We start from the raw sequence: 15,678 nt of genomic DNA on the forward strand, positions 1-15,678 counted from the left end.
AGTTTCCGCATTTCCTTGAAAGTTAGCTGTCTCAACCTGCCAGCATGGTCAGTCTCTGGCATACCAATAACAGACCAGTCCAGAGATGACAGGCTGATGCCAATATGAGCTTACTCTGCCACCTTCCTCATGGGTATCTGCACTTGCATAAGACTGCCTAATAGAAGATGACTGAACAATAAGGAGAGTTTCTTTCAAATGAAAATTACACCATCAGTGCAAGAGTGCCAAGCTCTATTAGGTAGAACAGTTGTTCTTAAAGTGTCCCAAGACAAGATGCATCAACATCACCAGGGAACTTGTTAGATATGCAAATTTTTTACCCCAGAACTACTGAATTATGAAACTTTGGGAGTGAAGCTTAGCAATCTGTGTTTTCACAAGCCATCTAGGTGATTTTGCTGCACAATTTTGAATTCCACTGGGTAAAATGACCATACATCCTGGGACAGGGTTGGGCTTGATTGTAAATAGTACAATTTTGTACTACCTAAGTGGACACTTCCTACTTAAGTGACCTGGTTTGGACAGTAAATTATATGATCGTCCTCACATTTTAGAGTGGATACTATAAAGGATGGGCTCTATTTACTACTTGGGATGTCAAATTAGCTTCAAGTCTGCTGCCACATTCTGGTACTAAACCCAGAAAGTCCCTGAATGTTGAAAAATGCATTGCCTCATAAAAGTCTAGGGGGCAAGGATCCTATCTTTCCCCCAAAATTATCCACTAACAAACTATATAAAATTCTCAGCTTCCTGAGTATCATATGGGATTAAGTTCCCTCCATCAGGTCTTTAAAATTCTTTTAATTAAATCTTCTGGCTCCTCCACGGGGAGTTTTCTAGGGTGCTAGTTGGTAGAAGAAAAAAGTACAAACCTAGTAGGTAATTTACTAGCCTTATTTTTATCATAATAATAACTATATTAATTCCCAGAAAAACTAAGTTTACCACAAAGCTTCCCAATCCACCTGTTCTTTTAAAGGCAAAGTTAAATGTTGGTTATATACTTTTGGATCTGATCAATTTTTGACTCCTTTGAAATGCTCTGTCTTGACACAGCCTGAATTAAATTGCTGGGTTTTTATTCAACTCTGAAGTCTTCCTTCTGTTGTTTCTGAAAAGCATCAAAGGCCTCGGATATCATGTTCTGACCCTTCATCTCTCAGATAAGAAAATAAACATACAGGGACGGTGGCTTCTACTGAATTACGTAACATCTGTTGTCGAACTCAAGATGTCAGAGAAAAACCATCAGCTATTTGGCAGCTCAGACTTGGCCCAAAGGAGACTGTGTACTTTGGTGTAGTCACTGGGACAGAAAATCTGATTCTCAATTTTTCAGGATCACACGCACTGATTTTCATATAGTCACTATACTATAGCAACAATTTACACCAAGCAGACTTGCAATATGTCAAGTTCTCCTTTGCTGTGGGAAAGATACCTGGCTGGAAAGCAAGACTCACCCATTGCTTATAGGATCTTCCCAGTGAGTTCGGCGCTAGGGTCAATGGTTTGGTAGATAAGCTCATAGAAGGCTTCCTCTAAATAAGGAATGTTTCCATCCCGATACAGAGGGTAAATGAAATCTTCTTCCCATTCTGGACATATTTCAGTCATTCATTAATTCAGTAAAGACTCATTGCATACCATGTGCCCACCATGATTCTAGATGATGCTCAGGAGCTGCCCTACAGCAGACTCCCTGACCTCATGGAGCTTACATTTTAATGGGCACCAAGACAAGCCTTGACATCTTCAATGTTACAACAATCTTTGAACATATTGTAATGGAATAGATTATATTTTATTTATTTAATTTTATTTGTTTATATTTATTTGATGTAATAGATTATATAGATTATATTTTAATTTTCTTTATAGAGATCTGAAGGGCACCTAATCTCATCAGAAGCCAACCAATATTTATGGACTTGATCCAAATCCATGTCCTAACCCTGTTATAAGCTGATGCCCTACATATACTGATGACAAACACAGGATATGGAAAACAATACAAATTTCAGTTAAATATTGTAGGAATTGGCCTTAACATTTAATATTCTCTTTTTCCTGGCCCTGAAACTGCCTACCTATGTTTCTGCATAAGGATCTCACTGTCTCTTCCCCTACTATAAATATCTCTGCACGCACCATTTTTACAGAAGTGAAAAACGGGAAGAGAAAGGGTATACTGAAATTAAAAGAAAATCTAGGGGCACCTGGGTGGCTCAGTCAGTTAAGTGTCAGACTCTTGGTTTCAGCTCAGGTCATGATCTCATTGTTCATGAAGTCGAGCCCTGCATTAGGCTCCATGCTGACAGTGCGGAGCCTGCTTAAGATTCTCTGTCTCCCTCTCTCTCTGCCCTTCCACAGCTCATGCATGCACTCTTTCTCTCTCTCTCAAAATAAACAAATAAACTTAGGGGGAAAAACACAGAAAAGAAAACCTAAAATTGAAAGTTAGCTGTCTTGTTATCACTGAATCTATGAAGAGTCATACAGCAGCAGCCCTTATTACTAGTGCCATGGAGACAGGTAGTTTGTTAACAAAAAAAGGGAACAAAGTCAGAATCAGTGTTAGAAAAGGAGATCTCCTTTAAATATACATTACTTTAAATTAAAATACTTAATGTACCCCTACTGCCTAATCTTTTGGGGTTGTGGCCAGACTATTTTGTCTGGGGATGGGTCTGCTAATTTTCCTTCAAAAACCAGAACTGTAGCATACTGCCAGTCATGTCCAGTTTCTTACTTTACTTCAAATACTATGAGAATTTTTAAATTCTTGAGAAGCCATGGGAGTAAAATAACAAAATAAAAAACCGAGACCTAGACCTAGACTCTTAAGCCTTCGAAAGAACGGAGTGTGTCTTAGCCTTACAAGGAAATAGCACAGTGAAGTTTCCCCACAAATGTTCAGTGGATTGACGGCAATAAGGAGGATCTGAACAAAGTAACTGTTCCATAGAAACAACATTCTGCCTCACTAGTTTTTATCTAAATCCATTCCTACCCTACCTAAGAAAAGGTACACACTATGCTTTCACTAAAAGACGACTTTCACTAAATCCTAAGTCCTCAAGTCTACAAAGCCAAGGTATATAGCATAACAGTAAAGAGCAAAGATCATGCATTCTGGAATCAGACTATGTGGTTTCAAATCCTGACACCACACCACTTAATCTGATATCACCTTGATAAAGTTATTCATTCAGTGATTCTATGAGTTTCCTCACTGATCATGGAAATTAAATGAATATGCATAAAGTATCCAAAGAATGACTGGCATGACATAAGAGTACAATCAATGTTTACTGATGTCATCACCATCACCTTATTTCTCAGTAACACAGTACAGTAGTTTGATGACCACAAGAACAGTGGAAGCCAAAGAGAGATACTTGAAATTCTAGCTTGTCAAAACCTCTGTCTGCTCAGTTTATGCATCTGTAAAAACAGAAAAATGCCTACCTAAAAATAACTATTGTAACAGTTATCATAATGTCTGGTATATAGGTGACAATCAAAAAGGATAGCCATTAACACTCATATATATAGATGTAGCAAAGCTACGTTCCACCAGATGTCCTCTCCTGCACATCTATCAAACCTCCATCCAAAGTATCTTAACCAGCATTTTATTGTGGATTCAGCCTTTCACTTGGAGCATTGGAAGAAAAACTACCTTCCCTCAAGAAATAATTTTGAGAAGATACCCACTGAACATATAGGCTACAATCTAGGAAAAATTATGTGCTACACTGTGCAGTTATAATAGGAGCTCAGAAAAAGGAAAGAACACTGTGTGCTGAAGCATCCAGTGGACTGAAGAAACAAAATTAGGCCGAATCTTGAAAAAGGAAAATGACATACCAACAGAGGAGTGGGAAATGATACACTGAGTAGAGAAACAAATTCAATTAATATTTTTACTGACCTCTAAAAGCATGTCTTCCTTTATCCTTGTCTTGATCCCTTGACCTGAGATCTTGATCCTATTTGGAATTATTTTCCCTTCAATGGCCAATCTCTGACATTTCTCAATTTCCATCTTCAAAACACAACATAAACCATTTCTTGCCCAGAAAGCCTTTCCTGTTTGACCTGCCTTTTTCTGAGAGCTCGTGTGATGCATATTCCCCACCATCTTTCCAACATCCTACACCATTTACACATAGTTTACAATACGCTTTCAACATCCTTACTGCTCTACAGGGCCAGTTTTACACCATCGATTTTTTCCCCACTTAATTTAGGTTGGAGTGTAAACTACATACAATAAAATAGAAAGATTTGAAATGTAAGTTCAATGAATTTTGACCCCAAGTAAACACCACCCCAATTATTATACTTGAAAGCTCCCTTATACTTCTTTCCACTCCTACGTGTCCACTTACCTGATTTCTGTCACTAGAACTTAGTTCTACCTGTAGTAGAATTTCATTGAAACATAATCACACAGTACATACACCTTTTGTGTTGAATTCTTTTGCTCAATTTAACATTTTGAGATTTATTGTTGGGATCACAGTGTTGGCATCTATCATTCTTCTTGATTACTAAGTGGTATTCTGTAAGTATACCACAATTTCTTTACTTGTTTTAATCTGCTGATGAACATTTGAGTCATTCCTAATTTTTGTTTGTTATGAATAGGGTTGCTATGAATACTCTAGTAAAGGGCTTTTTATGGACATATGCTTTCATTTCTCTTAGGTGAATAGCCAAGGAATTAAATTACTAGCTCATTAGCTGTATGTTTAACTTGATTAAAAGTTACCAAACTGCTTTCCAAAGTAGATTTTCTACTTTATGCTCCAACTAAAAATTGTTCTATTTCCTTGTGTACAGTTAGTATTGTCAATATTGGTGTTTTGGGGTTTTTTTTGGGGGGGGGGTTGTTTTAATTTTTTTGGTTTTGTTTTGCCATTTTAATGGGTGTGAAGTATCTCACCATTCTAATTTGCATTTCCCTATTAACTCAAGATGCTGAGCACCTTTTCATCTGTTACTTGGTCAAACATCTTCTTTAGTGAATTGTTTCTTCATGTCTTTTGGCCATTTTTTTTTTATTGAGTTACAAAAATTCTTTAAATAGCCTGAGTCATTTAATAGAAGTGTGTATTGTGTATTTTTCCTCCCAATCTGTGGCTTGCCTTTCATTTTCTTAATGGTATCAAATGAAAAATGGAAGTTTTCAATTTTAAAAAGGTACAATTAACTTTTCATTTTATGGTTAGTGCGTTTTGTATCCCAATAAATTACTGCCTACCCAAGGTTGTGAACATACTCTATATTTTCTTCTAGAAGCTTTATGGTTTGTTTTACATTTAGGTATATAATCCATCTTGAATTGTTTATTTGACTCCTTATTTCATCTGGTAATAGATCTCGCAGAGAAGAAATGATCTATAAACACTGTTGCTCATTTACAAATGCCCCCATGGGTTAAGACAAAGCCTGTTGAAGAGGCCTATGCTTAGCCTACGGTATATCCTGGATGGAAAAATCTACTCACAGGAATAAAGTCACAAATGTGATCCAAATGGACACATAAGTCTCCATTTGAAAGTGATGGTCTGGCCCTGCCTTATGATAAGCTTTTCACTAGGATAGGGATAATCCAAAGTTTGCATTTTTTTAATGAACAACAGTTTAACCCAGCACAAAGAAACAGAGGACAGTTTGCTCACAATAGTTTCTTCCTCTTTGAATAGGCATTAGATCAATTGCCATCTCATTAGTATAGACGAAATTCTCTTTAATGAATTAGGCTTCATCAGTCAAGTGACTCTTAGCAGCTCCATTTTAAACTGACTTCTAAAATGAGTAATAAATGATTACTCAAAAAGATTACTCTCTGGGGACATTGTTTCTATAGCCTTAAACATATGATTATTTTATAAGATTTAGAGGACTTTTAAAATGTTTTAGTAATATTTCTTCTAAAAAACATGTCAAGTCAAAGCATAAATAGAATTATTCCTGCTACTCAAAGATTATTACCTAAGGCATCTAATATAAAGCATTTCAAGTTATTTTCTTGAGATTTTACTAAGAAAGCACAAGATTGGGAAGAGTAAAAATACTTTTTTCCACTTATTAGGGCTTGGAGAAATTAACAAATTAACTAGGATCATAGAACATTTTCTGAGTACTTAGCAATGAAGTTGGTAAAAATACTCCATATACTAAAAAATGAAGAGACTGTTCTGAAGAGTTGTATGTTGCCAGCTGCTTCCTTGATGATACTGAGCTAAAATGCACTCACTGTTTAGCAAGTCTTATTTCTTATTACCCAGCTGACATTTGTTTCCTCAAGTGAGGAACTGCCACAGGAAAACTATTCACAGCTAAACGAGAATTTATTTATTTGTAGCTTGCACGTCCCTCTATGTTTAATGACTACCCAAGATTCACAAGCTAATATTGCTCCAAACTATCAACAAGGGGCACCTGTGTGGTTCAGTTGGTTAAGCATCTAACTTCTGTTCAGGTCATGATCTCAGTTTGTGAGTTTGAGCCCTGCATCAGAACCTGTGCTGTGAGTGCAGAGCCTGCTTCAGATCCTCTCTCCCCCTCTCTCTTTTCCCCTAGCCCACTCACAAGCCTGCATTCTCTCTCTCTCTCTCTCTCTCTCTCTCTCTCTTTCTCTCAAAAATAAACATTGAAAAAAAATTTGTTAGAGAAACTATCAACAATAGTTGCTTAGAATTTAGGGCAAAATAGAAGAAAGTACCATATGAACCTGGCATTGTTTCTTTTTGAAGAGAAAAAGGAGTTTTCATGGCTAGCCACTTTAATGTGGTTAAGTTATGCATTTAAATTCCTTTTTCTCATCAAGTATTTCCATTATCACCATTCCCTTAATGGAACTCCATTACTTTTATGCCTTATTCAATGTATAACTTTTTCTAAAGGCTTAAGTCAGAAAGAATAAAAGCAGCAAAAAATAAACTCCCAGTAAGGAATATTGTCTTAAGCCATATAGTCCATGAAGTGTTTAGTTAATGGTTCCAATAACAGTCAAAATAAACTTTTCGTTTAAAGAATTTAAGAAACTCTACCATTCAGGAAATACGCTCTAGAATGAGCTCCCAAAATTTAATTTGAAAAGTTCTCTAGGACTTTACAGCACTGACAGAATTCACTAATGCTAGCTATGAAGTAAATCCTAGTTCTCCTGAACACCCATTTCAAATCACACTGAAGGCACCCCATGAGAGACTGCACGGACTTCACATCAGGAAGGAGTTTATACAAGTTACAGGATCCGATGGCATACGAGGACCGAGCACACCAGTCCCTCCCTAGGAAGAGGTAGCTTTTCTTTCATAGAATGGCTACAGCAATTTTTCTTCTCACTCTTGACTGTCTTCTTAACAAGCAGCCAAATGCCCCTGCGCACACGTTTTATTTTTCCCAGTCACAAGCCACCAAATCTCAAAGCTTTTCTCCTACGGCTAGAGTTCCTTGACACTGATTCGTTCATATCACTTACTCATACACTCCTTCATTTACTTAAAATCTTCAAAATGCTAGAAAAGATTATTCAAAGAAAAAATAGCTAAGACTAATGTGAAAGTCAAAAAACGCAACACGCCAAAAAAAGGACTATACTATTATACAAGTGCTTTTGTGCAAATATAATTTTCATAATGTCTAAAGTCTAGGCAAACTGTGTTTGCGGGGGGGGGGGGGTTGTTTGCTGTGTTTTAGACCAGTGAATTTATTTATTATTTTAGTTCTTTTTAACACTTATTTATTGTTGAGAGACAGAGACAGAGCATGAGCAAGAGAAGCAGACACAGAATCTGAAGTAGGCTCCAAGCTCTGAGCTGTCAGCACAGAGCCTGATGTGGGGCTCAAACAGCGAGATCATAACCTGAACCCAAGTCGGATGCTTAATCAACTGAGCGACCCAGGGGCCCTGCAGACCAGTGAATTTATTGATGAGATACTAAAATGCCTTTGGATCAGAGATCTTAGGTTGTACTAAAACCAGAAGCTGGAAATGCTCTAGGCCATACTTTCTTCCTCTAATCTGTTTTTGTCCTTGAGCTGTTTCATTCCTGCTTGTTTTGTTTTGGCAGAGAGACTTTACTTTTTGCAAATACAACATTATAATTCACATCTTTGTCTTTCACTAATGTCACTGGTTCAGCTTCACATTTCTGCGGGTCTTTCCACCAGCTACACAATCATCTCTGGAACTGTGGCCATGGGCATAGGGTAATAGAGTTCAGGATTCTTTCTGTTGGGTGACATTCTTAAAGGAAAAGTGTCATTGTGAACTCAGTGAACACTCCAAAAGATGTTAGGTGAAATATCATGCTGAGAGGCTGACATCTGTTATCTGAGTCTATTCTTTCAACAACATTCAGTTAGAAGGGTAAATCAGAAGGTTTATATGCCTTTAGGTAAACCGTTATTTAATGTTAAGTTCATTCACTCAACATTCACTCAACAACAAACAGCTTTACATTTGGGCTGGTACTATGAATATAAGCCTAAAGGTTTCTTCTACTTGGGATTTCTGGACACATTCAGCATTAAGTTTCAAATATTCAACAAATCTGTTTGCATTTTAACTTTGATCAAGTTCATATTCTCATTTTAACAGAGGCCTCTGAATGCCTCAAAAATTGAGGATGTGAAGAAAAATCTCCTCATTTAACAGGAATCAGATGAGCCTCCCCCAAACTCACTGTGCCAGGAGCAGCCATCAGCATGAAGTTTCCATAGCCACGCACACAGAAGCACCAAGGAGCAAGGAGGAACTGGAAATGAGCAAAGTACGATGGCAACAAAGCCAAAGGCACCTGTGTACATTGCCAAGAACCTACAGCAGGGGCTCTGGAACTCTGTAACTAAGTTCAGGGCACAGACAACAATCAAATGTCCCCTTGGACCAGAACTAGTCATACTCATCCAGGACAGAATGCCCTAGTCTTTGCCTGCCACCTTCAATTCTCAGAGTCACAAGGCCCTGTTCCAGTCCCTCCCATTAGTCCCTGGAAAGAGAAGAAATCAGAGACCCCTCTAAATCAGAGTTGTCAGGATTGTCATTTGTCAGGAAGAAGTTCTATTCAAACAAAATCTTAAAACACTTTTACATCAGACACAGAACCAGAAATGGTCTTCAGGAGGCTGAAGGGAAGAGACTCCCTCAGACTGTCTAAAACACACCTCTGGAAAGCTGTTGTGCCTGCCCAGAAGCCAGCCGGGAAGAAGTTTGAAACCACTGCCCAGACTCCTTCTCGCAGACGGCAATGATCTTGTGATTATGAACTAGACAAGTTTTTAAACATATAAACTAGGGGCACCTGAGTGGCTCAGTCAGTTAAGCATCCTACTTCAGCACAGGTCATGATCTCAGGGTTCGTGGGTTTGAGCCCTGCGTCTGGCTCTGTACTGAGAGCTCAGAGCCTGGACCCTGCTTCAGATTCTGAGTCTCCCTCTCTCTTCCCCTCCCCCTCCCCTCGTGCTCTCCCTCCCTCTCAAAAATAAATAAACATTAAACAAAATTAAACCTCAATTTGAAGAAGAACAATTTCAGGGAAAAGGCATTCTATCGAATATAAATGAGAACATTCTCCATACTGGCATATGAGCACTTTATACAATTACATACCAACTAATGAGTTCAGGTTTGAATTTCTGAAAGACTGGGCAGGCAAAGAAGTTTTCAGTAAGAGTGCTTAGACAGCTTCCTCTTTCTTCTCTGCTAAAACACACCCCTCCTGCCCTCATGGAAAGACTCGATTCTTTAAAACATAGCACAGTATGCCCAATAATGCCCAATAATGATTTAACGCTACACCCAACGAGCCCAAACCCTTCCTGATACCCCACCAAACAAGTGTCAGCAGAATAATGAAAACAATTATAGCAGTGGAACTAAAGACCAACATCAAACACAACCTTCAAAGTTTTAATGGGAAAGTACGAGGGAGTGAGGAAATAAGGTATGAGATGTTTATAATGATGAGGAAAATATGAAATAATCCAAACATCCATCAACAGGGAAATGGTTAAACATGATTCTTGCCTTCTGGTTTACAACTACTTGACAGAAAAATATTCAGCGTTAAAAAGCGACATTGGGAAGTCACCTAGATACACTGGGTCAGTAGGGGTTGGGAACAGTAGGAAGAGATCTCAACTTTTGCCCATGGTTACCTGCCTTCCTAGTATTTAACAATTACTAACATTTATTAAGTACTTTCCACACATTAGGCACTGCACTAATGCTCAGTGAATTCTTACAACAATCCTATGGGATACAGAGAGTAAGTCCCATTTAATAAATGAATTAAAGTATTTTAGCCATTCACAGCTGGTAAGTGGGGGAAGCCAGATTTGAATCCAGGAATTTCAACTTTGCAGTTCACAATCTTAGCCTCTAATTTATCTCTTAGAGATCAGTCCTTGTTCCCTGGATATAGTCAATCAATTCACTCTTAGATTCTTTACGTTCATGTAACAAGAAAAAATTTCCACTTACTGTTCTGGGAAATAATTTTAAGGAAAATTAAATAAATGATCTCACATGCAAAGCTCGTGACATTTTGAAAAGTCATTATGACCCAATCTGGCATTAAACTCAAGATCTAAGTACAAGGCAACTTTATAAGCAAGTATTATTTAAAGGCTCAGTGACCAGGGTCACTGGGTAACTCAGTCAGTTAAGCACCTCTTGATTCTGGCCCAGGTCATGATCTCGTGCTTCATGGGGATTGAGCCCTACATCCAGCTCTGTGCTGACAGCAAGGAGGCTGCTTGGGATTCTCTCTCCCTATCTCTCTGCTCCTCCCCAGTGTCTCGGTGTCTCTCTGTGTCTCTCTCTCTCTCAAAATAAATAAACTTTAAATAAAATATAATAAAGGCTCAGTGACCAATAATGATTCTGTCAGTCCCACCATAGTAGCAAATTGTGAAGGCCAGGTCATACATTTCCTTCAAGTTCAAGCTGTTTGCGTATGTTCACAGCACAGAAAATGTAATGTTTAAAATTAAACAGATGCCCATCACTTCAAGGCAAGCCGGGAAGGTCCCAATCAGCAGGCATTCTTTTAGCAGCTCTACATGTTGATGCCAGTGGAATGGGAGGTATTTCCAGGTGGAGCTGGTGATTAGCCGGGTCACTAACAGGTGCTGGACAGTCCTAAAATCATAGGAACTATACATGCCCACAAGTTGTTGATCCACCTCTGTGCCCACCTGACCCAGCAAAAATGCCCTACTCCTCACCCTCAACCCATTTACACGAGTCTCCTCTCCGCTGCCACCACCACACAGCAGTAATGACAGCAAGTGACAGCATGTGTTTTCCCATCATCCTAGAGGAGCAGTAGAAGGGACACGTTTAAGACCAAGAACTAAAGCACCCCCTGCTGCAACTTACATCCTTACCAGCTGTGTGTACTTGGGTATGATGCTTAACCACTCTGTGCCTTACTGTCCTTGTTTTATTGGGGTACATTTACGGAACTTCCTTCATACATTAGTTATTAGATTTTAATAAGTTAATACAGAAAATGAATTTAGAAGAGTATCTGGCATATTCTAAAAACTCAATGTTAGGTTTTGCTAATAATGATATTGCTACTACTATTACCATAGCACATTAAGCAGGAGATATAAACTTACTTCTTGTGACCCTTCTTTTCCTTATTTTACCATTTACAAGAAAATGGTTACCCAAGGATAAATTTCTCAATGATCTTTCTTTTCCTTTTTCCACTTTTCTACATTTTCTAATTTTCCTATGCATGCCTTAATAAGTCTTCTTTACTTAAACTGCTTAAAGCAAACAACTTGAAGATTAAGTCTTCACTAAATTCCCTTCCTACGCGCCTGGCTAGGTGCAACAAAAAGAGCCTCTACCCCATCAAGTCTACAGTTGAGCAAGCAGGTGTCAGGACCACCCTGCAGAGCCCAGCAATAATGTCTGGAAATTTCAGGGTGTGACCTTTCCATGAAGAAAATTGGTGGCAAACCACGGACCACAGCTACACATCCTACTGCAGACAAATTATTATCAAATTTTAAAAACACAAAACAAAAACTGGTGTGTGACTTAGAATCTACGAATTCTAGCAGGATACAGTCTGAAAATTAAAATACTTATGGGCACCTGGGCGGCTCAGTCGGTTAAGCGTCCGACTTCGGTTCAGGTCAATATCTTGCAGTCTGTGGGTTCGAGCCCCGCACAGGGCTCTGTGCTGACAGCTCAGATCCTGGAGCATGCTTCGGATTCTGTGTCTCCCTCTCTCTATGTCCCTCCCCTGCTCACTCGCTCACACACACACACACACACACACACACACACACACTCTCTCTCTCTCTCTCTTTCTCTCTCTCTCTCTCTCAAAAATAAATTAAAAAAATTTTTTTAATTAAAATAGTTTATATCAGAGTATTTAATCAGGGGTTCCCCAATCTCCCACTAATATATAAAATGTATTGTACATTGTGGCTTTCAACAAACTATGAAAGGACTTCACAACCTAAAGATGATACAAATTGTTGGTTTACTAGTGACCCTCAAACTTTAACACACCTGCCAGAACATGTATCCCTGAGCTCACCCACAGACCTTGTTTCAGGGGTGGGAATCTGGGGTCATTCCTGAGAATGTGCATTTCTATCAAGTCCTCAGACAATGCCAATGCTGCTGGTCCATGTCCAGCAATCAAACCAGTGATTTAAGGAATTATTTAAGAACCAGTGATGGAAGGAATTCTTGTGGGCATTTTGGCTTTATCCCAACAGGAAGCAACCAACCTCCTTAACAGAATGTAAGAAAACTAACGGCTACTTCTCCATTATTTACCAGTGAGTTGCCTACCAAGTAGTGGCCCTTCGGTTTGGCTTCCTCATCACCAACCATCCCTTCTCACATCTCTAGGTAAGCTATGCCTATCATTTTATTCAACTGGGCAAATATTTATCAAATTCCTTATTTCCAAATAGGTAGGTTATAAACTAGCTTTGGATATTGGTATAAAACAGTGACTGCCCATATATTTCCACCCACACTACAACCTCCATCAATTTGTTTTTTGTTTTCTTTTTCATACATATGCATTTTCAAATGAGAAGAAACAGTATAATGTAGTTTAGAATTCCACCTCTCCCCTCTTTCAGAATTAAATGTATAAACAAACATGGCTCTGATGATCAAGATGCTTCCCATAAATCAAAGCCAATGTCATGCAACCATTAAATACAGAGACCACCAGGCCATGCTTGACCTGCAACACACAGAATGAAAGGGGCCAGACACATAATTTCACAGAACTCAGTCTGTAGAGATGAACAGCAGCAGATGATGAACACATCATACATGTGTTACCCTCAGGATAAAGGTCAAGGTTGAGTATGCTACAGATGCCCTAGCTTTGAGTATAATTTAGTGTGAGTACAACCACAGCATAGATGGTATTCTGAATAGGGAAAAATGCTTACAGTCACTTAACACAAATGAGGAGTTTATTACTTTTTTAAGATTAGGTCCTAAAGCCTACATACTCAGGAAAGTGACCATCAGGGAATAAAGCTGGTCAATATTGAGTTGTACTTAGTCATTTAAAAACTAGTTTTAAAAAGATATTAGTAGAGCTAGGTAAAGGAGGAAATCAGAGGTGAACAGAAGTTCATTTTATCTTCTGGTAATATCAACTCCTTTATAAGTAACTTCCCCAGGCTGGATAAGATGACCTTTTGGCTCCTTTCTCCATGTTCAAACACCGTGTCCATTAAATCTGAATAGCCCTCATTCTTTTTACAACTGAAACACATTCCTACTCAGCCACCACACCCTTGCGAATGACCTCCCCAGCGTATCCATCAGTACAGTGAGAATCCATTGATGGTCGGTTGAATGCTATGGTTAGCCAAAAAATAGAAAATGCCAAGGTCCTCTTTGAGAGTGCACAGAAATATGAAATATTTATCGCAACAAAAAAGAGATTGGATTCCAAATAATTTGGAATTAAAATATAATATAGGGACTACGGAAGGGAGAAAACAAGATGAATTACCTCTGTCAGATTCATGAAGAAATCACTATTAGAACAGAGAAAACACAGAGCCTAAACTATAAGCAAAGACTCTTTAAATGTTTGTTTGGAAAAGCAATTTGCTCTTTTCAAAGGTTGGTCAAGAATCCTGGTAAGGACTAACTGAGTATTTATACCTCGAAGATGCTCAATAAATTGACTCATAGCAGATGCCATTCCTATCACAGCACCTCAAGGAGGGACAATGTAAAGGCCATTTTTCTTGAGGCACGTTTTAAGATTTCAGATAAGTCCCGAGCTTTCAGAAAACGGGGTATTCAAAATTTCTATTTTGTCTGTGCAGAGTGTGTCTATCTTAGGGTAAACATAGGTACCGATTGTCTAGGGCAGATCCAGATCATTCCTGCAGGCCTAATGTAAGTTTAATTAACATTGTGTTCAACTGTCAAAAGTGTCCCAACTTAAATAATAAATTCTAAGCTGACTCTATCCCAATCTGTTTTGGCTAAGTCTTTGGTAAATGAAATCTCTTCAAAAGTACCAGAGGCAATGTACTTCAGGTCAGAAAGTTTCTCCACAAATCTTGAAGGTAAGAAAAACACACCACAGTTCAAAAGGAGTGCCTATTTGTGAAAGCAAGCCAGATGATCACAGTACGTTAGCAAGAGCACTGATCTCAGTTCACTGGTTTTTAGTTACTGAATTATCTATGCAGCCCGTGGTTGCAACTTGTGGGACAGAATGACTGTAGAACAAACACATCTTCCAGAATGGTATGGTTTTCAAACTGTATCCCGTAACCACAGAGAATCATAGATATATTGTGGGAGAACAAGGTAGAGACTGAACAGGGAGGCTAACTCCTACCCATCTTCAAAGACACACTTCCATCTACTTATCCATTAGCTCTATTTAAGATTTCAAATACTGCAGTCTGCTGTTCAACACAAAACAAAGAAGTACACACACATACACGATTTTAGAACATATTGCTAGAACCAGGGTCTGGACAAACATTTTAAAAAAACACTACAGGAACCACACCACCACCCCACCCCACCCCCACCAAGAGAGAGAAAGACTGAAAATTTTAAAGAGACGTGGATTTTAGGTAACCCAATATGCTCATTAAAACTGAGGCAATGCAGGGGGGGATGTGAGGGGTGCCTGGGTGGCTCAATGGGTTAAGTGTCCCACTTCGGCTCTGGTTATGACCTCATGGTTTGAGTTCAAGCCCCGTGTCGGGCTCTGTGCTGTCAGTTCAGAGCCTGGAGCTTACTTTGAATTCTCTGTCTCCCTCTCTCTCTGTCCCTCTCCTATTCACACTCTGTGTCTGTCTCTCAGAAAGTGAATAAACATTAAAAAAAAAATTAAAGGGGCGCCTGGGTGGCGCAGTCGGTTAAGCGTCCGACTTCAGCCAGGTCACGATCTCGCGGTCCGTGAGTTCGAGCCCCGCGTCGGGCTCTGGGCTGATGGCTCAGAGCCTGGAGCCTGTTTCCGATTCTGTGTCTCCCTCTGTCTCTGCCCCTCCCCCGTTCATGCTCTGTCTCTCTCTGTCCCAAAAATAAATAAAAACGTTGGAAAAAAAAAAAGAAAAAAAAATTAAAAAGAAAAAAACTGAGGCAATGGGACACCTTGGTGG

General features: G+C 39.0%; 2 protein-coding genes across 11 annotated transcripts in view; one reads left to right on the plus strand and one right to left on the minus strand.

Annotated features, from left to right (window-relative positions):
* MED12L (mediator complex subunit 12L) overlaps positions 1 to 15,678 on the minus strand; it is a 334,106-nt gene that overhangs the window by 155,259 nt on the left and 163,169 nt on the right. The gene's annotated exons all lie outside the window — the stretch shown is intronic.
* The window catches only part of P2RY14 (purinergic receptor P2Y14), a 56,188-nt gene that overhangs the window by 4,132 nt on the left and 36,378 nt on the right, over positions 1 to 15,678 (plus strand). For 2 of the 4 annotated variants that reach the window (XM_053221305.1, XM_015072501.3), the window contains exon 2: positions 12,851 to 12,922. The exons of 1 other annotated variant lie outside the window; for it this stretch is intronic. The gene's annotated coding sequence lies outside the window, so the exon portion shown is untranslated. Of the gene's footprint in view, positions 1 to 1,065; positions 3,638 to 12,850; positions 12,923 to 15,678 lie in introns of those variants that run through there. One more of the 4 variants, XR_008297930.1, reaches the window with a different exon arrangement.

This window comes from Acinonyx jubatus, chromosome C2 (genome assembly GCF_027475565.1).
Source record: "Acinonyx jubatus isolate Ajub_Pintada_27869175 chromosome C2, VMU_Ajub_asm_v1.0, whole genome shotgun sequence".
In the NCBI taxonomy this organism is placed as follows: domain Eukaryota; kingdom Metazoa; phylum Chordata; class Mammalia; order Carnivora; family Felidae; genus Acinonyx; species Acinonyx jubatus.